This window comes from Cryptomeria japonica, chromosome 7 (assembly GCF_030272615.1).
Source record: "Cryptomeria japonica chromosome 7, Sugi_1.0, whole genome shotgun sequence".
NCBI lineage: Eukaryota > Viridiplantae > Streptophyta > Pinopsida > Cupressales > Cupressaceae > Cryptomeria > Cryptomeria japonica.
The window spans coordinates 730,748,782-730,775,984 of NC_081411.1; positions in this window are offsets into that span (position 1 = coordinate 730,748,782).

Genomic DNA, 27,203 nt, shown 5'->3' on the forward strand with positions numbered 1-27,203 from the left:
TTCCTTGTTAAATATCTTGTGTTATGGTGTGTTCTCTATGCTGTCTCTGTTATTCTTATTTGTTGCATTGATTCTTATTTACCGGTACACTGTTTTGAGATGCAAAGTTCTTAATAAGTTTAAATATTCTGCTAACTAGTTAGATACTGTTTCACCTCCCCCTCTCAGTATCTTTGGGACTATCATTAATCCTAACAATTGGTATCAGAGCTTGGTCCTCTATTTTCAAAAGCCTAACAGCTTGAGAAAGATTCTGACACCGGTACAGATGGAGAACTTAAGAAAACAATTGGAGGAGCTCTTGTAGATTATGATGCAGAGAAGTTGAAGAATATCAAACTTGAAGATGATTTGAGGACTGTACATGAATTCATTCAAGGACTTCAGGAGAATCTTACTATAGCTCGAAATAAAAGAAAAGAACTTCATGAGAAGATACCAAATGATAATGATGAAAAGGAAACTTTCAATGAACTTGTGAACAAGTTGAGACAAGAAAACAATACTATAAAAAATGAAATGCAAGACATGACTATGAGGTTTTGTAAAGACATTGAAGACATCAAGAAGAATGAAGATGACTTGACTAGAAGACTCAATGATGCTGGAAATGAAAATCTAAGACTCAGTCATGAAAATGATATGTTAAAGACAAATCTGATTCACATGCAACATGATTAAACTGAACTTATGAGACAAAAGAGAATTCTAGAAAATGAGTTGGCTACTGCAAATCAACACAAAGAGAAATTCAAGAAAATTTCAGAGGAACTTGATGATATGCTGAAAAGTTTGAAACCAAATGGAGATACAAATGGACTTGGATTTGAAGTTGGAGAAAGTTCCGGTACTGCAAACAATCATGATCACAGTAAACCGGTAAGACAACCTAATGCTTGCAAGTTTAATGGCAAATGTTTCAATTGCAACAAATATGGTCATAAAGCAAATCAATGTAGATTTAGAAACAATTAGAACATTAATGCACCCACCGGTCAATGTTCCAAATGCAACAAAGTTGGTCATAATTAAGAAAACTACAGAATGAATGTGAAATGTTATGTTTGTGGAAGATATGGACACTTATCTAATCAATGCAGGACACAAACCGACATAGGATATGGAAAAGATATTTAGAGGAATAATGTGACTTGTTATGCTTGTAACAAGATTGGACATATTGCAAAATTCTGTAGAAGTAAGACTTCACCAACAAATGATAAAGGATCCAATTTGAAAGGCAAAGAAAAGGTAGATGAGGTAAAGCAAGAATTTTCAAAACAATGGATTAGGAAGACAAATCAGAATGTTGATGAGACTATTTCTTCACCGGTAGAACAGAGTAACCCTCCACCGACAGGAGATTCTTCATCCAACTGAGAAGTAACCCTTTGGGGGTATTGTAGCAAATTGAATATCATATAGATTACCCTCAGTCGATGGTGAGAAGATAGATTTCTTCTTTACCGGCAGATGTGTTAAGTTTTCACTTAACCGACGAGCATTTAATGCAGTTATTGAGAGAAACGTCATTATAAATAATTGGATTTCCCTCATTTTTGATTCACCGAGCATTCAAATTAGTAGAGAGCGCGAACACTGAGCGAAGGCATTCAAGGCGAAGGTGTGAAGCGATTTCTTTCAAGCATTTAGATATTGTCAGGCAACTAAAGGTATTTTTCAAATGGCTTCTTCTTCTGCTCCCAAATTTATTGCCAACCCTACTATCGTGGAAAACGCAAAACGCCCTAGGCCCGTGTTTAAGATAATTCCCGAAGTAGCTAAGCAAGATGATTCCATAGGTGCTTTTAAAAAAATTCCTAAAGGTGTAGCTTATGTTGATGACCCTAGGATTCATATTCATTGTAACATTGAAGAATTAGGTTCTGAGGAATTGTTGAAAATGTTTAGAACGATAATTTACGATGAAATTGGCACTGTTAAATCTGAACACAAGATTGTGGAGACTTTAGGATTTGTTGAGATATTGAATATCCCTGAATTTCTGGAAGTAGTGAGAATTGTCCTAAGTAGGGAACATGGATAATTTCTATGGTTAGATTCTATTTGCAAATTCACCCGACAAGCAATTAGGGCAGTAACTGGTTTACCCTCAACCGACAACAGACCAGACAAAACAAAGAAAGTTCCTAACAAAAAGGTAATGACCCTAACTGGAGCAACATCAGACAGTAGATCACTAAGAGTGAATGACATCAAAAACATCAATGTGAGATTGATAAGTATGATACTTGGTTACAAGACTACACATGAAAACAGACTTAATTCAGTTTCTAGTCCTTGCATTAATAGTGCTTATGAAATGGTCAACAACAATGCAATGATTGATGTGTGTGAATGGTTGAAAGATGAGATCATTGATAATTTAAAAAATATTAAAGGAGATAAGAAAGGGACATTTCGCTTTGGTAATCTTTTAGTATGCTTAATGTTGTATTTCACTAAGGAAATTCCCGGTATAGGACCAAAAGACTTTGGATATGACATACCCATAGGAAAACAATTACAGGAAGCTTTTGCCAACATGGGAACTGCAAAAGACAACAATATAACTGAATACTTTAAAGCTTTTCAAGCTAAAATGAAAACTAGAGAAAGACTACCACAGAGTGTAGTGGACAAATATGACAAAGAAATCTGTTTTTTCATAAAAAAGGATGAGACATGGATGGAAGTTGTACTTCCTAGGACTGCATGGGTAACTAAAATGAGCTATGAGGTAGATCTCAACATTATTGAGACATATGCAAAAGCTTTGTTAAATGCACCAAGAGAACCAACATAACAAGTTTTTGGTAGTGCTGAAACTATTGAGAGTGATGTGAAAACAATGAAGCAAAGGAAGAAAAGAGAAAAGTACATTAGGGATGCATCAAAGAAGGTACATGAAATCAAAGAAAATATTATGAACTTTACTGGGATAATGGCTAGTGAGCTAGAAGGACTGCAACCAGAGGTACATCTTCTGACAGTAAGATTCCAACTGAATTCAAAAGAGTTGAGAGGAAGAGAAAACCTTCATTGGTACCCTCTCCTTCACCCAAAAGAACAAGGACCTTGAGGAAGAAACAACAGGCAGTAAGGCAACTGACCAAGAAACTAACTCCCAAGAAGAAACAGAAACCGGTCATACCTTCATTAGATAATTTGTTAAATGAAATAACTGATGATGGTAATTTGGATAATGTGAGTAAATTGTATAACACATTCAAAGATTTAGACAAGGAAAGCATTGAGAACCGTATAATTTTACATCTGGATATATACAAAAAGGTTTTAATTTAAGTAGTGGATGATTTACCTAATGAACTATATAGAAGATTAGATGCAAAAAGGATTGCAGTGATGGAATTGGATAAGAAACTAAAAATTGAAAAACTTCTAGCTGTACATCAGGTTAACTCAAAAGAAGAAATTGATGATCTAATTTGTGAGGCTAACAGATCCGTTTTTGCTAGTGGTCACTGATAAGTAAGTTTGATGGCAGGTAGAGTAAATGAGATTGCAGAGGAGACTGCTGATAAATGGGATATATTTTTTGTGGAAAAAGAAAAACAAGAGGAAATGAACCGGCCAAAGAAAACATTCAAGGTGTATCAAAAGGATAAGGAAAAGGGGAAAGGTAAAATTGGTAGTATTCCAAACATCAAGATCATTGACAATTTACTGCCACCTTTGGATAATGCACCGATACATACTGTTGATCCACCAATTACTAATAGTGAAGGTATCACACACGATGACACTAATCCTGAATCTAAAATACTATTCACCATGAATGTGGATACTTAGGAAGTGAATATTGTTGGGGATAAGGACACTACATAAGTTAAGGATGATAATGTTGACAGTGGCAACATTGTTGTTGAGGTTGAGATCCCAACAGAGCAATCATTACAAACAGAGCAACCATTGGATACTGGGAAGAATACTGAAGGTATAGATGCTGATACAGAGAAACCTACTGAGATAGAGGTACATATTGAAGTAGGGAAACCAACAATCACTGAGACACTTAAACAATTAGACAAACCTTTATTGGTTGAAATGCAAACTCAGACTGATCTACTGAAGGATAACACAAGCAAAATGGTTACAAATGTTGGAAGCACAGAGGTAATTAAGGTAATAGGTTAAATGCATGACACTTCATCAAGTGAATTCAGACCTACTAATGTAACTGAGGTACTCCTGGATTTAATCAAGAAGATAACAGACTGTAATGCATTGTCCTACAAGGCAATTGATGACACCATACCAATTCTTAAATTGATTGCACCAAAATGTAACATAGATCATGTAAAGGATTCTTTAGGTAAATTGGACACATTGTCCAAATTCATTACTGACAATGTAATAACGGTTGATAAGGTGAATGAGGACACCTTCAAAGAGAAAGTTGAAAAGGAGAAGGATAAATTCTTTAAGGACACAATAAAGAAGTGCACAAAACACATGAATACACTATTACTGACACTGAACACTACAATTTTGGAATATAAAGAGCTGTACAAAGAAACATGCAAACCATATCTTTTGACAAAGGACATAGAAAAGGAGATCATCAGAGTACAGAAAGAAATAGATGACATAACTGATAACATAATTGGTTCATCCGAACCTATATCAGTTATTGAGCAGGAAATAACAGGTTTTGAGGAGAAATTGGAGAAATTTGAGAAAGAAAAGGCAAGGATTAAGTCAAATGCCAAAGAACTTAAATACAAACTTGGTCCTAAGTTGGACAATCTAATCTCTTTGAGAAATGAAATCTCTAAGGCATTATTTCAAGGAGCAGGATCACTGGAAGAGCACATGCATCATCTCACTGGCACGATCCAACAGACCGAGGCAACCCTGAACGACAGCAACAGATTCATGCAGAGTCTTAATTTGGTTTTGGTAGATATATTCCAGATTGTAACCAACCGGTTACAAACTTTGAGGTGACATTTTTACACCCATTTGACTATTTTTGACAACCTTTGTCATTGATGTCAAAGGGGGAGTAGTGGAGAGAGAAAAATGATTATTCAGAAAAGATCATTTGCTCAGGGGGAGCACATCTTTTTGATAACTTTTTGGACTTCGGTTTTTGGAACAACTTTTGGATTTTTCTCATGAGTGTTGCCATCAATGCCAAAGGGGGATATTGTTGGCATTCTACACTCTTATGAGAATAGTTGATGTTGTCATTGATGGCAACCAACTGGAAACCAACTAACATTCATCTGGTAAGCCACTGACAGTTACCGACACCGACAATAGACATCTACATACATTGGCAGTGGCAACAATGCATACCGGCACCCCAGCCGACAGGGAATAAAGCTTTGTTTATTGTATTTAAATGTAATTATCTTTTGTAAAACCGATATGGCATATTGTAAAAGACTCATATATATGTATGAGATCTTATAGGTCATTATATAGAGAAAAGAAAAGAAAATGTATGGAAGTATGAAAATTGTGTATAAGGTGATATAGTTGACAGCGAAGGTTTTGGTAATGGAATGAGCTTAAACCGATACTGAACTTGGCATAGTTGATGCTATTTTGAAGCAGTACATTGTATTGGATTTCGTAATCCACTTTTGTAGTCAGTGTGACTCTTATTGAGCAGTGTGCTCTAGGCAGTTGGCCTTCTTGCATGTGCAGGCCCCTCATTGTAAGTAATATTTATTCATTGGCCAGTGAGTGAATACTGTGGGTCACAAATCCCACCGAAGTTTTTTCCACACCGGGTTTCCTCATTAAATATCTTGTGTTATGGTGTGTTCTCTATGTTGTCTCTGTTATTCTTATTTACCGGTACACTATTTTGAAATGCAAAGTTCTTAATAAGTTTAAATATTCTGCTAACCGGTTAGATACTGATTCACCCCCCCTCTCAGTATCTTTGGGACTATCATTAATCCTAACATTGAATGCTGAATTTATAAATTTTTGGAGAGGATTGATTGAGAGGTGGAACATATTGATCAAGAGGTGGAACTCAGGTGAGCTCACTTGTTGATTGATAGTTGAACTAATGATTTGGAGGTGGAACTCAATTGATTGAATAGATAATTAAGTTAACTGATTGAGAAAAAAACAAATTGAAAGATGAAAAATAATGATTGGAGGATAATTGATTGAAAGCTTTATTTAGAAAAAGCTAACTAGAAGATAAAAAAAGAATGATTGGAGGAAATTAAAGAAATGATTAAATTAAAATAGATTGAATAGTTAATTGATTGAAAGCTTCTTGGCAAAAAACAAAGTGGAAGATAGAAATAGAGATTGAAAAGATAATTGATTTAATTAATTAATTAATTGAATTAATTAATTTAGCATGTGCTTGCAGTTTGACTTGGATTTTCAATTTGATTTTTGCATGAGATTTAATTCAAATATTGAATTTATTTTAAATTCAATTTTGTTATTTGAATATATTTAGAACTTAACTTTGATTTTCAATTTGATTTTTGAAATCATGCACATGTATTTGAAATTGGAAGAATTTAGAAGAAATATGAATTTGAATTTGAATTTCGAGAATATGAATTTAGAAGAATTAATTAAATGAAATTAGAAGAATATGAAATTAAATGAAATTAGAATTTAGGGATTTGGAATTTGAATTAGAAGAATATATTAGTTAATGAAACAATTTAAAGAAACTATTTAATTATTTAGAAATTGACTTTAATTAAATAATAAAGATTATTTAAATTAAAGGTATTAAAATCAGAATTAATTAAATAATAAATATTTAATTAATATTTTAGAAGAGGGTTAATGATTAAATGATGAGAAATAGAAATAGAAATAGAAAATTTATTAATATGATGAAGAAATATGAATTTAGAAGAATAAGATTAATTAAATTAATTAAATAATTAAAGAATTATTTAATCAATTAGAGGAATAATTAGTACATGATCAATGAGACATTTTTTAGGTTTCTACATTCCACACTCTGTATTATTAGCTTATTTTGTTGTTTTTCCACATTTATATAACATTATAATTGTATATACTACCCATGTACGGTTTCTGTGTTATGTTTGTATTGGACGACAATGCGTTGCGTTGGTGTCCTAGATCCGCGCACTCATCCTAAGGACAGAGACTCAATAGAGCCATCCGAGAGTCTCATCTGCAGTCTATTTGCTTAGCTTTTCATTTTTATCCCCTGGCTTATCCTTAGCGCCAATTTGAGTGAGGTAGCACTAGATAGTTTGTTCTCAGATATTCATCATCTTAGAGGTAACAAATTCCCACCTCTACAGGGATATACTAAGGCATTTCACTTTTTCTCTTACTCATCGAACTTTTCACCTGTATTTCAAACGTATTAGGCATTCCACATTTCGACCTCAAAAGGCCGAAAAAAGGTCAAAATTTCACTTGAGTTGAGTAAGTTATTTTAAACTCCCAAGGGTCATGCGTTTTCATCCCAAAATGCCTAACTTTCCCCTTACGTTGGTAGTAGGATAAGTTGAATAATAGTGAACAAAAGAAAGAGGGAAAAATGTTTATGCAAATTGGTCTCCAATCATTGAAATTTCCCTGTAAATGGCATAATGTGAAATTTTATAATAAGGGAAGTTTTTGGCACTTTTGCCCTCAATTGCCGAAGTTTTCCCTAAGAAGACAAAAACATCAAGTTAAATCATAATGGGAACTTTTTGGAACTTTTGTTCTAAATTGCCTAACTTTTTCCTTTAAAGCGACACAATTTTAAGTAAAAAATGAAATGGACTAAGGGAGCTTCAAATTGTTTTAAAAAGAAAATATCTTTCATTTTCCCCTCTTATTCACTGAAATAGACCTAGCGTTGCCTTGATAACATTTAATATTTGTCAAAATTACTTAAGTTTTTCAAGGTGATTGATTTAAGTTGAAATCGATTGTTTGCAAATTGATCGTGATTGAATCCAGGAAGTGAAGATGCAACACACATGATCAAAATGGTAATCACAGAGCATTGAAGAGCGTGCTGTAGAGTTGGGACCAAGGTGATGCTGCTTTGAGTCCCTTAAAGGCATCAACAGAACACTCAGAAGATGCACAACAAGAAATTCCGTAAAGTCATTTTATGTTTAAAACTGAATTGCATTATTGTATGTAGCTACCTGTGGGCCTCGTTTAATGCATTTAAAACGAGCGGGAACACATGTCAGTTATTCCTAGCTACTTGATCTACAAATTGATGCCAAATAGTTGTATGTGGCTGAGAAAGTGGTTGGAAGTGGCAGTTGTGAACTTATGAGAATTACTAGGCATGGGCTAAAGCTTCTAGGATTCTAGAAGGAAGATCCCAACCATTGGGTGAAGTCAATCCTGACCCTTGATCCAAAATGTAAAATCAATAAAAGGCAAGGCATCTATCATTGTAAAGGGGGAGATTCTAGAATATTAGGAGTTATATTTTAGAAGTTAGAAGTTAGCAGATTAGGAGTAGCATATGACTCTTGTAAGAAATTATTGTCTTCGACTACACTAGAATTGGGTGCCTAGATGAATACCTCCAGCTTGAAAATCCTTCATTCCCTTGGAGCTTGCACTATCCTTATGAAGTTGTGAGTATATCTCTGGTGAAGTAGGGGTTAGTTTTTTGAAATTTGTCTACCCACAACACCAACCATTACTACCATTGTACTTAGGATCCCTAAACCCTTATATTTTTCTGTTGTTTTCCCCAATTTGAGAACCAAGGCATCGTCAGATGCATGCTAGCTTGTTGTAAACGTAAGCCCCTTTGTGTTTACCAATAAAACACATCAAACCGCTATGCTATCCCGCTGTCAAGACCTGACATTTGGAACCTTGAAGTTATCCCCTTTGATCATCTAGAATATCATTATTGATTTCCTTATTCAAGAGAGGATATGATAATTAAGATTCTATTCTATGTTGATTAGAAAGAGTTGAAGCACGACGTTCGTCACAACAATAGAATTGGTGCTGGGTGAACTCACAATAATGGTTCCCACTTTTTGGTACATTCTGAGTTTTGCTGAAATCATACATTTTTTAGAAAATATAATGATTTAATCTTTAAGAGGTCCCATTTGAAGTAATTAATTGAAGAGAGTTAGATCAAAGGCTCTTAGATCAAAATTTCTTGGATAGAGCCTCTCCACTTCTAAATCATACTTGCAATGGAGTCTCCTTTGCATCTATCAAATGATGATAACGAATCAATTTTACATTAGCTTTTGGGGGGTCAAATGAATTCATTTAGAAGTTTAAAAAAAAAAGTATTTAGTCCTTATTATAAACATTCCAAATAATATAATTTTTAATATATTTAATTTTATTAATATATTTTTATTTTATTTCTTATGAATGTAGGTTTTTCACCAAACATGAACTTCTTTGTTCAATGCATTGGGAAAAATAGTAAACTAATTCAAAAAAATTCTGAAAAATATCTATGCTCTAGGTATTGATTTCTTCTTTCTAACAAAAAAATAAAATTCAATTTGGATATATAGAACAAGTTATGTGTTCAAACGTACACCTATATCTAAATTATAATTAGTCGGACTTGAAAACTAAATAAAATGAAAGATATTCAACATATCACTATCAAACCAATTATGTGCCCTAGGTATTGATGTTACAAACCAAAATTCAAAAGAATTAAGTTTTTATCATTTATAGAAAAAAAGTTATGTGTTTTAGGATGCACATCACTCTTAAAAAATATTGTTTGTTGTAAAAAAATACTTTTGAGGGAGATGGAAAAATCAATAAAATTTTATTCAAAAAAAATTTAAAAAATATATTTAGAATCTACAAGCAAGATGTTACAGATCACTAGTTTACATCATCTACAAATTCTTAATGGTTTAAAAGTTATGGGTGTCAGAAAGTGAATATTTTTTTCAAAATGTTCATCTAAGTGTCAAAGTTTGACAAAAAGTGGGAACCAGTATTGTGAGTTCACCCTGCTAGAAGGAGGGCATGCCAAGTTCTTTACATCAAGTTGAGTCTATTAAGACCTTTTAAATGCTATATTTGGGATGCTAGATCGTTGTTAAACCAAACAAACCAAAAAAAAAAGAAAACCATAAAATCCCCAAAACAATGAAAACTTTGAAAAATACCAAATTTTTTTTTCGAGTCAAGATGTTGTGGGAGCAAGAACTTCATTAAGACTCCTCAGATTGATATATCTCAGTTTCATGAGAGATTGAGTGCACAACTGTATCCTAGGAGGTTATTCAAGTTTGCATCTGTAGGGCATTGCAAGATTCACAACATAGTAGAGCACGATGAGCCAAATTGCTTGACTTTTCTATCAAGAGTCAAGCTACTGCTGGAAGGAAAGATATTCTTTTGGGATATACCCAAACCAAAATTGTTCATTCAACCAGAAAATCCCAGTCCTCCATCCAACATTGAGGAGTTTACTCTATTTAAATGTTTGATTGAGAACTAGTTTGGTCTTAATGAAGAGATATGATTGGAGAGTGTGCTATCAACTTGGTGGTGCATAATTCATTACACTCCTCATTCCGAATTCACTCATTCGCTATGTCTGGAGGCAGTCAATCAAGTCAAATCCAGTATGGACTGCCAGAATCGTCGAACGAGTGCATCACAAGCAAAGTGTGGAGTGCCTACTTTGTTGTTGATGAGTATAGAAGAACACAAAATCATTGTAGTGCCATACTCCTTGAAAATGAAAAGGAGGAATTGTTAGTTTCCGATTCAAATGAATCCACCAACCAACCTATGGAAACAAATGATATTGTTGTCCTTGTACCTGAGGAGGAAAGAGCTGAAGATGAAGACCAAGTGAGCCTTGTAGAGCAACCTCAAGTTGAAGAACAATTTGAGGAAGCTCCACAAGTGGGGGATGCATTCCAAGGTCCATTCGAAGATGTTTTTGAAGATGAAGCTATTACAAGATCCTTGTTGTTTAAGGATATGTTGACAGAAACACATAAGGCTGCATGGTTTATGCAACTTGAGGATGCACCGATAGATGACATGCTCCACTTTCTTGAGTTTGAATTCAGGATTGATTTTCAGCCTATGCAACCTGTTGAAGAATTTGATGCTAATCTGTACACATTGGACGCAAGCGAGATGCTACACCATCAATTGCGACCTCTTGAAGTTTCTGAAGAGCTCTGATTGCCGTAGGATCCCCCGCACGACTCAGAAGCGCACCAGGTTGTTTCTCTCATTTATGTCGTTAAATTTGAATTATTTAAGTTTGATTTTGAATATCTTGGGAAAGTAACTTGTATATGGATTGACCATGGACCCAATGAATTGCCCCAATTGTTAATATTGCCTAACGTCCTGGTTAAACACGAGAGTGGCCCACTGAAAATTCTTTTTTTAGAGTACAAAGACAAATTAGCCAGACTTAGGACTGTGCCCACTGCCCTATTATTGCTACACTTATTAAGAAATCATCTTGGGTTAGGGACACATGCATATAGTCCAGATTTTGTACAGTTGATCCCTCCTTGTATATAGTTAGTGTGGGTTTTTATTTTTTATTTTTTAGAGTAGTTTGTTTTCTTTTCTTTTTTAGTTTAGATTTCCTGTGTTTTGCCTTAGAGTAGTTTTCTTGTAGGTTTGCTTTCGGAAAGGGCCACCTCCTTGTCATTTTTGTGGGGGTATGCATGTTTTGCTCAGTGTTGGTGTATGAGGTCAGGATGTTTTCTGACTCATTTCTTGGATGTTGACTTTGGTAGAGCACCTAATTGACGGTTTCCCTCATAGTAAGTTCATTTGGTTTAAGGATTAGTCATTTCAAAATTTTATTTGCTTATCGCATCTTGTCACCAACATTGCGATCATCACACTTTCAATGATTAATATCGCTGAAACCTGTTGCTTCGTCAAAGGGAAGTCAATGCAAGTGAAAAATATGAAGCTTTGCTTCAACAACCATTGTAACACTCAATCCCACATAGGCTTCATTGCTTACCAACCAATGTGAAAGTGAAAAAAGAAAAGAAAAAGAGAAAATCAAAAGAAAAGAAATTGAAAAAGCAAAGAAATATCAAAATGCTTCGCTTTGGGAGTGCAGACATCTCTATTTGTGTTCAAAAGGAAATTTACTGGAAACAAAGCAATCTCTGTGAGCTTATAGGGGATAACCTCGTTGAGGTTATGAATGCTTGCTGGCAGTGAGGCAATATCTAGGTTGCTTTCGAAGTTATACTCGCCCTATGTATCTTGCCTTGATGGAACAATGATGTCTCAACTTTCTCCAAGATGGACTGAACTTCATCGCACACACTTTATTCTCAAGATCGGTGACTTGACTTGGTTTGTGACCTCATTTTCACTTTGAATCTGTCTTTTGTCATTTGAGTTGGTTTGTGGGGTATAGGCCAGAGATTTTGGGTTTGATCCAGATAATCATCCTTTAAATGTCCAAGAACATTTCCCAGCCGAGTCGCCATTTGTTGTGCATTTCGCACACACACCCCTGTCTTAAACATGAGAACCCCTCCTTCTTGGCCCGCATGAAAGGAATCCCATAGTATGTCTGCTAAGCTCATCAAAACTCCACCTCTAGTCAGCCCAAATGAAGGAGAGAGAGGGAGCTCTGCGCTAAGGTCGTATTCTCTCATGATTGGAAATACCGAGTTTTCCCCATAGGAATGTTTGGTGCCGAAAGTAGAAGTAAGAAAAGTTTATCATGTCTTCATATATCGTGAAAAATACCGATGAAGGCAACAAAAGGGAAGTTTGAGCATTCCAAATTGTTGTCTTTATTATCGTGGGCCTACACAACACCCTCTAGAAATGCCGAAAATTTGTCGAAAGTGCCAACTTCGTAGAGTGCTAAGAGTTCGAAGGGGTCGAGACAAAATGAAGAGTTGTGGCAATTTTTATTTTTCCTCCTATTTACCGATAAATGGCCGACAGAAACCCTCGACATGGCTTCTAAGAGCTCATCAAATTTGGGCATTAAAAAAAAAAAGAAACTCTTCTATATCGCTGAGAAATACCCTGTCAAAACACCGAAAGGAGCCTAGGTTAAAATTAGAGCAAGTTCAACTATTTAAGAACCAGAATGCCTTTCTTCCTAGCACGCCTCACATCACCAAACTTCTCCCTTGAGGAGACACATGTTAAAGATGAACAAATAAGAGATAAGAGGATTTCAAGGGAGGAGCGTGCTAAGTATAATATTTCTTTTCACACTATTTCCCCCTTAGTGCCAAAGTTTTCCCTTGAATACAAAATGCTAAGGTTAGAAAAAGTGGAATAAAATGAAAAAGGCCCAGCGGTGAGCACCTAAGTTTTAAAGCACCTCAAAGTGGACAAATTTGTATAAGAAGGGATATATTAAGGCAATTCAATTTTGTTGTTACCTTCCGAACTTTTCACCCGCACTTCAAATGTAATATACATTCCACATTTCAACCCCAATAGGGTGCCTAAATGAGTACCTCCAACTTGAAAATCCTTCATTCCCTTGGAGCTTGCACTATCCTTGTGAAGTTGTGAGTATATCTCTAGCAAAGGAGGGGTTATTTTATGGAAATTTGTCTACCCGCAACACCAATCATTACTACCATTGTACTTAAAATCCCTAAACCCTTCTCTTTTTCTTTTATTTTCCCTAGTTTGAGAACCAAGGAACCGTCGGATGTAGGCTAGCTTGTTGTAAATGTATGCTCCTTTGTGTTTACCAACAAAACACATCAAACCGCTAAGCTATCCCGCCGTCAAGACCTGACATTTGGAACCTTGAAGTTATCCTCTTTGATCATCCAGAACAACATTAGGGATTTCCTTATTCAAGAGAGGATATGATATTTAACATTCTATTCTGTGTTGACCGGATACAGTCGAAGCATGACTTTCACCACATCAACAAGAGGGGGTTTAAAAAATCATATCGTGAATAAAGAAGATTTTATCAAAGAGTTGTAGATCAATTAGATGGGTGTAGTTGGTGAGGGTAATGATATGTTCCTTGATTACACTATCCACCAAGGTTCAAACTTCTAAAGCTATGATATAGGGATGAGGCTGGAATCCCCCAACGAGCTTGGTGAAATGGATACCGCTTACTCTTTGATTCTCAACTAAAACGATATCAACATAAACTTACGTGTCCTTGAAAAAAAAAAAAATGATATTTTGAATTTACAACAAATGTCTAATTGTCACATATACATGCTATCCTTTCATTGTATTGCATCACAACTCAAGAAAAATTATCATTAACATGATGATTTTTATATTTATTTTTGATTAGTAAAACACTTTTGATCCTGAACTATAAACTGATAAGATCACAAATGAGAGACCTCATCCCCGTTTTAATTTTTCATGATAACTTTTAGATTAGAAGTAGATATCTTGTATGTGTCCTTTGTACCTTACCTGGTTGCAACATTAATGGTGAAGTCAGACATAGTGAGTTGATACTGATATTTTCACACACTAACAGCGAATGATGTTTGATATTGAAGGCTCAGCTAAGAATAGGGAAAGTACACCTTATTTTGAAAGCTTGACATTGATTTCTTTCACAAACATAAGATGGGTCAACTCTCAATTTATTTTACATTGAGGAAGCCATTCAAAAGGCAAACGCTCAGAAGAGAGCAGATCAGCAGAATAGCCATTCAAAAGCTAGTTTCCAACAGGTGAAGCAAATGGGTATATTTGACTAAAGAAACGTACAACATGAAAATGCAACTATATGAAGAATAACAACAAATAATATTTCAGAAGTTTATCAAAAGAACCAAACTCATTTATGGTAGTGTATTTGTTTTCTTACTGATTAAAGCCGGTAAGCCACAACCAGAAGACTCGTCCCAATCTCCTTGGCTAGAATCAGACGAGCTCAAAAACTATTCAAATATTCAAACATTAACGAGAGAAGAAAGAAAAAATCATACCATCTATCTGAAAGCAGAGATCTCTAATTTAGATTGTGTGCGAAAAATTTATATTAACATTTCAGATCATATTCCGTAATCCATCATCAGAATAAAAAAGACATAAAATAAGAAACATAAATAGAACGGCTGACCTAATGTTTTGCTTATGGAGAAAATTCAGAACACTAGGCCAGACCGCTCTACATATGTTTCTCGCAGTTTATGCAAAACAGACCTGCAAATGGCTTGAATGACTCATGGCCAGAATGCTTGTATTGTTTAAGGTTTTTAGTAAAGTTGGAGATTGAGTAAAGTTTGATACCTTGTGTCGGCCATGGAGTTTGATTCCTGAACCGACTTTCTTTAAATGAGTTACTTCTACATTGGAATCGGACTTTTAGTATTCTTTACTATTAGTTATGTCTTTAGGATGAATTAGGGCTATTAATATAGTTTGTTCTCATTTTTCTACCATTTTGGTTCTAATTAATAGAGAGTACGACATTCAAGAGAGTAAAAAGTTTGTGCCTAAAGTATATGCTGAATAATGTAATTAAAATTTCTGTTATAGAATTTGTTTGTCAATAATGCAAAACTAAAATTTAATTGCGCATTAAGTTAGTTACATCTTTTTAGACTAATATTTGTCTGTCTCAATTAAGTATGCATGGTAACCTCATGCTATCAATCTTAGAGGGGTTTATATTCTTATTATAAACGAGAAATATGTAGAAGATAAAATAAAGAATTAAACAATGCAATCAACTTCTATTCCACATCTAAGTTGCACCTTGATTAAGCATAAGAGGTAGTGCAATTAATGTTGTGAAACCTCCCAAGAGATCTCCCAACACTTGTTGTATAGACAAGAATGTGTGTGGTTGTGCTTAAGATATGTGATTGATATATGGTTTGCTCTTTAGATCACTAACATGGTTTTACCTTGTTATCTTTTTTGGAGTTCTATACGTTTAGCAATTGGAAATATCTTTTAACTAATACATCAAAGGCAAACCAAAATGAGTACACATGTATCTCCAACTTTGAAAAAGAAAACAAGGTTAAACCATTAGAGTCAAGGATTGGGGACATGCCATATTAGGTCTACAAGTAGGGTTTGCTTGAACTCACGATCTTCATAGATAACATAGTGTAAAGTAGCTGGTGATAAAACTTTGGGAATACTATAAAACTAATACTCAAACAAGAACACCCCCAAAATAAAAATCTTGATAGATAATACAATATAAAATAGTTAGAAATTAGACTTTGGGGAAACCAATAAATGAGTACCCAAACATGAAATCAAATAAAACTAAATATGGGAGTCAACATTTGAGGATCTTATTGAATTCATCCCATATTAGGATGGTCATGATTTTTTTTGCAAATTTATTGCCAAGCATGAGGGCTTACAAGAGAATGATTCCATCATGACAACATTAGGCCAAAAATAGCCTTGAACTTTGACAAATATATTTATTGAAGGAAAAAATAACCCATACAATTAGGGCATAGTTGAGAAACTAAGAAATGAAAAAACAAAATGATATAGGAAGTGAAAACAAAGCATCCAAGAACACAAAAATATGCAATATGTAAACAAATAATAAGCAATAGAAACCAAAACAATAAAGATGAAATTGGAATTCACCATTAATGAACTAGGAAGTAAACCCTACCTCAAGAGAACTTGAATGGCAAGGTAAAAAAAAAACACTCCAACCTCACACAAAAGACACATGAACCCAAAGATGTTCCCAAGCAATGACCTTCTCACTAGATCTTAGGATCATGAGGAAGCAACAAAACTACTCATCAAAGCTTAATAAAATACAAACGTAAAAAGCTAAGTGACAAAACAATAAGTCAAAATGAATAAAATGAAAATAGCATGTGTAATAAAATCATCATTTGAACAAAGTCAAGAGATAGTTTAAGGTGAGATCACATCCCAAGCGTCAAGGTTTTTAAGATGCCTTTACAGTCATGCAAGGATTTGACCAACTTTGAAATTCTAATGAAGTTGATGCATCAAATTCCTACAATTCCAATGTGTAAATTTTTTTTTACAGTTTTGAAGATTCCTTTATAGTCACGCAATTTGATTATCAACTTTAAGAGTTTAACAATTGGTAAAATATCCAAAATAAAGATAAAGAAAAAACACAAAATCAAAATCATACTATACTAGAGCAAGAAAAAAAAATGGGGTCCCTATTTTGACAAGAAAAATGGGGCATGTGTTTACAAGGCACAACACTTACCACACATTTATCACCATTTTAGTTGTGTTACCCCTTGTGCATATTGTTGGTGTTTCCAACTGATTTTCCTAGAATTCCTATGAAGCCACGGTCAATCTACAAATTCTAAGGTCAATGACAAACAAACAAGATTCAATCAAATGTTGAAATCCCCTGCACTTTTGGCTTTGCAAAACCAAGGTACCCCTCACAATATCTTATGATATTCTACAAATTATCTCAAATATTGTGTTATAGAAGATGGTTTTCAAATAAAATATACCAAAGAAAGTTTGATTAACCTTGAATTTGGCTCTATTCTTGGCTATTCAACATTCATGGACAACAATTGAGAACAAAATCCCATTTTAAACTACTCCTAACAACATGGAAAATAAAATTGATTTTGATATTTGAAGTTGTTTCTAGAGATGTATTAAACCATACAATAGATCAATGCCTATTCTAGGGTATGGAGTTGAATAAGAGACCACAAAAAATTCCATCAACAAATTGCGTCTAACCAGTGCATATATGTTAATGCCTTACATCAAAAAATCCATTCATGCTATCACAGAGTCCTACTTACAAATCCAAATTATACATTCAAAATCATAGTTATTTGATCAAAGCATTTTAACTCTTCCCTTGAAATAAAATAATGAATAAATAACACAATAAAAAAGAAAACTGTAATGACAATTTCAAATATCTTTGATATCTGGTTAACATTTTCTTCTACAATCAAATATTTACAGTTCACATATTCTATCTATGTTCTATATTCAACACTATTTTACTCTACCTACCCAATACAAAATTTCAAAACCCTCTCTAATGGCCTTGAATTCCCTTTTGTAGAAACAAGGGGGCAACAAACTTTAGGCCACATACATGTGTGTTTGATGGCAACACACACAAGAGCACAAGAAACAAACGTTAGTGTTAGCAACAAAAGATTATCCTAAACAGGCATATCAAGAGAGATATTAAGCATGAAATAGAAAGCATATAAACATAAAATGAAATAGCTAATCAAGATGCTCATAGTTGCTCCTCCCTTGTTCCTCTCCTCTCCAAGTCCCAAATGAGTGTAGCTCTCAGCAGCTTTTTGCACTATGGATGCTTATGGAGGATTGAGATTTAATACTAAGCTTCAAATATGAAATGAAAAGCTAAATACTATGCTAGAGTAGATAGTGATGCTATGAAAAAGCTCTATGCTAATGCCAGTATAACAACAATACTCTAAAATGCTTCTTTTTGCTTGAGGAGAAGGGTTCTATTTATAGAAGAAATGGAGAAATGAAGGGTTAAGATTGAGCAATCTTAACAAGGGTTAGGATTGAAAGTTGGGGATCCATGTGCACAATTGGCACCAATAAAATGGTGACAAGTGTCAACATAGGATTGGGTTGAGAGAAGAGGTTGGAGGCATTAAAGGCCTGAGAAGACCTCATGGTTATCTAGAAGGTAAGGGTCAAGTCTAAATTAAGATTACCCATTGGATTAAGAGTTAATCCAAGGATAAACCTTTGTGCAAATGTTTAAGAGATAATCATGGTCAAAGCATTAAAGGCTTGATGAGACCCTTGGGTTGGGTAGAGGTTGAGTCAAAACAAATGTTTTAACCATGTGGGAGGGTTTGAGGTAACCATTAATGGTTATTGGAGACTTTGGGGATTAAGTGGTTGAAGGTTGAAAGCCTTCAATGGTTATCAAAGACTTTGAGCCATTTAGTGGTTGAAGGTTGGAAGCTTTCAAAGGTTATCAAAGACTTTTAGGCTTTGAGAAGTGACTCCATTTTGCTTAGGAATGTGACAATATTTAGGGGATGGATTAAGTTAATTAGGAAGGGGTTAGAAGAATCTAGAAGGGGATTAGATTTTGCAAGTGGATTTGGTGGGTGAGGGAAAATAGGATTTTATTAAAATAAAAATTCATTTATTTCAATAAATGTGTGCAAGTTGTATTTGGATAAATATTCAAATAAATATTAATTTATTTAAATGAGAAAAAGGAAGATAAAGCATTAAAATGCTTGAAGACTTTGAGGGGAACCATTAAAGGCTTGAAGACTTTAAGGAAAACCATTAAAGTCTTAAGAAGACTATAGAAGGAAGCCATCAAGTTTGAATACTTTAAGGGAAACCATTAAAGGTTTCAAGTGGGTGAGGATAAATAGGATTTTAAATAAATAATTTATTTAAAATAGTTGTGCAACTTGCTTTTGTAGGAAAATACAAGTGGGTGGAGGATAAAGGTGATTTAAATAAATGTTAATTTATTTAAATGTGAGAGGTGGGATTTTGGGGGATTTAAATAAATATTAATTTATTTAAATGTGAGAGAATATTTTAATTAAATAAATATGATTTATTTATTTAATTAATGGTCTGAATTTGGTTAAGTGAATTAAATCAAATAAATTGAATAATTTATTTAATTAATAGGAGAAGAGGGTTAAGATGAATTAATTAAATATATTAATTTAATTAATTATTAATTGATGGTTAAATAATCAAATAAATACTAAGTATTCATTTAATTAAGTGGACAGATTTATGTGACTACAGCGTCTTAAAAGGTGCATAAGACAAAAAGAAAGTTGCACCGCTTGAAGGCATATAAGAGAAACTTTTGTAAGTTCAAGTTCCAATCTATAGAGAACTGGCCACTCCGTCATAGAGGAGGAATGCCATTGTCATAGACATAGTTTTATTTTAGTAGAATAGACATGACATTTATTGAATTCATAGTTTAGTTAAGCCTGAATTTGTTTTTGTACTTCAAATATTTTTCTTTTTGGACAATTTAGTACTTGAAAATTCACTTTATGTAGTGTCCCTCTCTCTTTTGGCTTGTCAGACCCTGTGATTTGTGTTCTGTGTGGTTTGACCCTTATTTTGGTGTTGGTCAATTTTGGTTTTGGTTGTGGTGTTTGACTATGACTTTTTGATTCTTAAGTGATATTCATACTTTGTGCCTTTTGTTTCATTGCCATAGTAATGTAATTCATGATGTTGTTTTGAATGATGATTTATTTGTCGATATCTACGATGGATTGATATGATGTTAATCATGTTCAGTAGTTAGTTAATTGTGATGGATTACTTATGAGTTCTTTGTGTTTATCGATGCATACTAATTGATGTGCACTGCTTCTCTAATGTGTTTGGGTGAAGGGGAAAAGCGTCACACTACTCTTTATGGGCAAGCTACGTCGCTTCCATTCCCTTTTCACGATGTGATGTTATATGGTTTATATGCACATGTACGATGGTTTGTTTATGCAGGTGCAGGTACCAAGCATCGACTCCACCTGAATCTTCAGGTCTAAGCGTGCTCTACAACCCAATGGTAAAGTGGAAAAGGGATATATCAGTCAGACCCCATGGTATCACCGTTCCTATGGAACAAGTCCCCGATCAAGTATCCTTGCATCGTGGGTGGGCTTTCCTACCACCGTGGGTGCCCACAGTGGGTGGTCTACCCACCCTCGTAGGTAAAACCCATGGCCTCTCAGCTTGGCATTAAAGAAAAACATCGCTCTTCGGGGATTTCGGCCTTTGATGAAAATTAATTCTCTTGGACACGTATAAAAGGAGATTCAATTCCCTCATTCAATACAAACGATAGACGTGATACATAAGCAAGATAAGGATAATAAGAGAAATTCAAGCGAAAGGTCTTCATCAAGCATTCAAGTCTTCAAGCATCCACCAAGTTCTCTTCTTCATGTGTCTTCTTCATTCATCCATTGGAGCAACATTACAAACTTTATTTGAAAGCATGTGGGTGTGTTAGGGTTTTGTCATGTTACATGCCATTTCATACAACATTTGTAATCACTTTCAAGAAGCAAAGCAATCATCATCATCAATTGCAGATCTACACGGTATACATTTCCTACATTTGCATTTAAGTATTTGAAATTACTTTCTTTCAAGGTTGATTCCTCAATCGGGGTTTGTCTGAGGCAAATCCCTATCCACAACCTTTATTCCCTTCTTTTCTATGTGTAGGTTGCTGGTGCGCGACTGTAATTGCAAGATTGGACTCCATTTATAGAGACAAAAAAACCCTTTTCGGCGCGTGGATTTTTTTGGAGGATCGTGTGCACTTTCAACACGGTCCCAACAACTTTTCTCCAAATTTGCAAGGTAGATCCATATCAGTCTGAATATCTCATATCCAAAGTTACAACGTGATCCTGAACCGGTAGCTCCTTGTTTCATCCATTTTATGTCTCTTTTCTGCATAGTCAACAAGTCAACATATCTATTTACAATAGACGACAAATCACTTTCCAACCCTTGCAATCCACTTGGAATTCATATCCTTGTTTCCCTTGGATTTGGATCTAGTGTATTCAAGTCCCTCTTTTGAATGTAAATTTTCTCCCAAGTGAAAATCATCCTAGTGACTTCCTTTCTCTCTCCTAGGTGGGGAGTCACTAGGGTTCAATTTTCCACTTTACAGGAGGCCTTGGTGAAGATTGAGTGGAGCAAACCAAGAGAGGGATGACACAAGGTGAACTTCGATGGTGCATCTAGAGGAAACCCAGATCCCTCTCATGCGGGGTATGTTGTGTGGGATTGGCATGGTAACATCATCGCTATAGGGGCAAAAAAAATACTTGATAGAACAAGCAATGAGGTAGAGGCCCAAGCGACTTTTCAAGTGGAAAAATGGGCAAGTGGTTGGGCCTCATGAAAATAAATCTAGAAGGGGATTCTTTGATAATTGTTAATGCTATAAAAAATGGGGAAGCCCAATCGTGGCATTTAAATAAATTTATTAAATCCACCAAGCAATTACTTCCCACCTTTGAAGATTTTGAGGCTTCACACGTCCCACATGCAGGCAATGATGTGGTGGATGCCCTTTCAAAATAGAAAACTAAATTGAATTTGGATTGTACATAAGAGGTTTGGGAGGATTTTCGTAATCTCACGGATTTTTCCCAATTGGATTGAGAGGGTAGTCACTTTCTACCATGAGTAGTTGGCAATAATTTAATGGCATGTGGGAGAATGTGACTTCGCTTGTGTGAGGTGTGTTTTAAGGTGGCAAAGGAGGCATGTAGAGAATTCATGTTGGCGGGTGGAATCTCTCTGCTTCAAAATGGAGGCCAACTTCTTGCTCATTACCACTCAAGAGCAATTGGCCTTTTTGAGGATGATTTCAGCTAAAATATTTAAAGCCCTCTTCCAATTTTAGGAGGATGCTTTTGTGGAGATCATGGTGACATTGTTGGGTGATGGTTTCATGCATTCAGAGCATAGATACATGACCAATGTCGACATTGTGTCAATGGTGGTTTCCTGGGGTCTGGAATTGAATCATGATGAGGGAGAGATAAAATGGGTCATGAATGCATGTGTCCATGAGGACTGACTCATAGGTTGAACTCCATTTTGGAATGGGTGATTCATGGTGCAGGTTTTGACATCCATTAAGAGATTTAGGGTGATGAGAAGGATGTGCAAGAATTGTTACCCTTCATGCACTGGACAATCAAGGAAAATAGAGAGGAACGACGTGCGCAAGCGGCTATTGGGTGGGGTGCCTTGAGGTTTTTTTGCAAGAAAAGGAGATAGAGCGGAAGGGTATTTCGCCAAAGGCAGAGTTGAACACAGACAAGCCAGTGAAGTGGAGGATGGGTTCAAAGACGGTGTTAGGGAGCAATGGAATGCCTAGGTGGGATGCAAGTGTTGACTCCCCTGGTTGTGTTGGTTAGGTTTTTATGTAATTTCTTGTAGTTTTGGATTTTGTAAGATATATTATAATTCACAAATTGTATGTTGTTCTCTAGCCAGTTTTGGATTTAGGGCTGGTATTTTGATGAGTTTTCCCCTATTTTGTTCTAATTGATGCTAGGAGTATGTAAATTAAAAAATTTCTAGGAGTCTTGAAGTGTATGAAGGTAGTAATAATGGGGTGGTGTATGAAGGTTGTAATTGTGGGGTGGTTTGGAGTAGGGGTAGGTTGCAGTAAATGATGGCCTATGTCCACAAACATGCATTTGGCTCTCTTTATCCTAATGATGGATCACAAAGTGTGATCCAAAATATTGATTCAAAAATCTTGCACATAATTTAATCTCGAAACAACTTTCAATCTATTCTATGGATTGTGGAAATCTCTTATCATTAAATAGGTATTTTTATCTAAATAATGTATTATCTGTTATAATATAAATAAAATCAAATATTACCGACAAAAAAAAAATTAATTGGAAAGAAGCATAAACTACTAGGCCAAAAGATAGGTCATTTAGATTTTTAATTCACCAAAAATATAACATCTGAAAATAAATGTTATTACTATAATTCACATAGAGAAAAAGAAAAGACAATAATTAACCCTAGGGTTATGAATTGAGATCAATATCAATTGTCATAATAAATGCTAGAATAATTATATAAATTAAATATGCAAGGGTACTTAGTTTTGATTTTCATGGAGATATCACTATGTAGATGTCAAAAGTCCATGCACTATGATGTCAATATTGAAGACCTCTCAAATAACTGTCATAAAGATAAAAGCTTAATTTGCATCATCTTGTTCATTTTTGTGAGTGTAAAAGTGAACTTGATGGGCATACATATGAACTACATAGAGTTGAACTTATAATCTATGAATCTGACATGAGTAAAATTTGATACCTAAAACTTTTTCACTTCTATGTGTATGTTGAATCTAGGAAGGAACAATTAATGTTATAACACTTCATAGGAATGGATGAGGATTATATTCTCCCTAGTAAGATCCCTAGATGGATCTATTCAACGAAAATGAATTAAGGTTTAGAAGTACAAGCAATTGAATACAACATACTCCTAGCATAATGTCACAAGGAGATAAACACACATTCATTTAAGCTCAGTTTGACTAGGGTACTCCTTTTCACATCCCATATTTTAAATAATGCATTTTGATTAAATATTAGATCTTGCATAATCCCGATTACCATGTCATTTGAAATATATGCACTTTGGTTGGCTCACAAAGATTAGTGAAAATGAGATCTAATTTAGAAATTTGAATTTAAAAGTTTGAGATCCAACTTCATAGATATGCAAATGATTGGTATTATTTATAAATTCACTACATTAAACAATAAGAACAAATTTATAATTAAAATCACAAATAACTATTTAGAAGATTTTATTGTATTGTGATACTCTTATTAGAAAATGCCTTCTCATGTCTCCTAACATAATGTTGCGAGGAAATAAACACAAGTTAAGCTTAGTTTAGTTCTACAAGGGTACTCCTTTTCACATTCCATATGCCAAATAACTCATTTTGAATAAAAGTTAGTTCTTAAATACACCATCTTAACATGTCATTTGAAAGCTCATAAAGATTAATTAAAATGAGATCCAATTTAAAAATTGTAATATAAAATTTGAGATCCAACTTCATAAATATATGATTGAAATTAATTTTATACTTACCAATCTTAACCATAACAACAAATTTATCAAATTTATAATTAAAATCATGAAAAGCTATTTTAATAATAATTATTAGAAGATTTTATTCTATTGTGATAGTCTAAATAGAAAATGCCTTCCATGTCTCCTAGCATGGAAAGATAAAGTAGAAACACTTTTAAAACACTTTAAAAAAAAGATAAAAATTAAAAATAATAACGTGGAAGTTAAACTATTGATAAGAATGTTTGATTTTAAAAACAATAATTGTTTTTTTCTTAAATACTAAATCAAACACTATTAAATCATAAATACAAATTTAAATTATAAATAAAAAAAATAAAAAAATATGCTCAATCTAATTAGAATCCCGTTCCACACGCTAAACTGAAAAAGGCAAGTTTTTCGTGCAGAAAGAAGAGAAAAAAAAACAGAGCTGGTCCATGTTCAGTGGATGAAAACGAAATCACACCATTTTTTCTTGGGAAGCGAGACGTCGCTGTCTGTCTGTTACGTCTCATTCCGTCAAATCCGCAAAAGTGGGCCCCGCTTCTGCGTGGTCCCCAGCGGAGATGCCAAAGCGCAGTCCACGTGTCGCATTTTCCAGCACGCATCCCCGGGAAAAGCGAAGCGAATTTTTATTATTATATAATAAAAAGCCTCGGGGAGCGCTAGATTTTGCCTCTGTTTTTTTAATTACAAAAATTTAGGCTGGTTTAAGGGTGGCCGTACAATTTACGTGTGAGATGATTGAGGGGGTGGTCACATGTGACATGACCAACAAACTTTGTCTTTGCGCGCCCCTTCCTAGGGGGACAACGTAAACGTGTGATCTTTTCTTTTCAATTTTTTTTAAAAAATTATTTAAGCTGTTTTGGTCTTTACCTTAAGTATAGCTTTGTTTATTGTTTTAATATTTTTTTAATATTATTTTATTAGAGCGTGCATTCATGTCTACGATATGATTCTGTTTCACGCACTTCAATAATTAAAAAAAAAAAATAATTAATAAAAAATATTTCGATATGAATTTCGGGTACCTATCAGACTTTTTTTGCGTTTATTTAAGAGGGTACTCCAAGCTATTCAAAAGTTCCCGTCAAATAACGGCTTGTGTAAATTTTGCTGGTTTTTTTTGGTGAGAAGTGTTAAATGTTTGCCACTAGGGGTTCTCATGTTTTCTTTGATGATTTGTTGGCAAGTATAATTATAAAGAGATTTGAATCTTGTGTATAGAGTTTGTTGTAGTGATAATTAATTTTAGCACCTATATATAAATAATGATCATAAATGCAAATACACATCACTCCTTTCTTAGTAGTCTATTTAAACAAGACAAAGAACTTTCATAATATTTCAAAAAATAAGTTAAAATTTTGGAATTGCGAAGTGTTGAATGATATTTTGTTATTTGGTTTTTTAAGTATTATTCTAATAGAATCATATTTCTACAAATGGGTCATATGAATTTGGAAAAATAAGGGATGAGAATTAAAAGCCTTAAATTTCCACAATCCATGATAAATTAGTTTGATGGTTTTTTGATTTGACCGTGTGATCAGTTTTTTCATCAATGTTTCAAATCATGCTCCATGGTCCATCATGATGATGAATTAGCTAGAAAAGAGAAAATGGATCATGGAGCATGATTTGAAACATTGATTAAAAAACTACTCACACAATCAAATCCAAAAACCATTGAGGGATGATAAATCGAATCTATAAGAGAATCAGGCAAAGGATTGCTATGGTCTAAGTATCATTGTTGAAGTTATCCCCTTATATTACACTCACTCCTCTCACTTATAGGTTTCAAAGATAGTGTTGATACTAGTTACAAATATGAGTTAGCCCCTTCGATTTGAGAGGTTGACTGGCACCTTCAACACTTCCTACTCATGACTAGTAAACTCTCTATATGCTTGAGACTCCTTCCTCTACTCTCACCTACAAATCTATGCTTATAATGATCTTCAATCTCCTCTAACCAATGAACCAAATTAAGTTCAATGCAACCTCATGAGTGGAAATTGTGCTAACATAATCAATATGGGTTTGACATCCAACCTAGTCAAATTTACTCAAGGCTTTTGTTCTAAGGAATAAGTTGTAAACAATAGAGTTATTTAGGTCATGAAATTCAATGATGAAGTGCACCCAACAAACGTGTATATATATACCTATTTCATTTCCAAGATAAAATTATGTTGAATGGGTAATGTTATTTTCAAGTCAATGTCGAAAGGAAATTTGAATTTATTTTTATATGTTATTAATATTATTGTATTAATAGTTATATTATTATTAGTGTTTAAAAAAAAATATTACATTAAATTTGTCTCTTGAGTGATGGGGACATGACTATGCTCCCTCCCCAAGATTTCTCATCATTAAGAAATACAAATTGGGATGCTTATCTTTGTGTAATGATCTGAATCATGATGTGGTTCTCATAGACACCAAATCTTGTTCCTATTAGATAATGAATCTTTTTTCCTAATAGTCTTAGACAAGCCTGAATGTTAGTTTATTAATGCTAATATCATGAATCAACTGTAATAACCAATTAGTATGGATTATTTACCTTTCCCCTTCAACTTACATCAATTAGTAAAGAC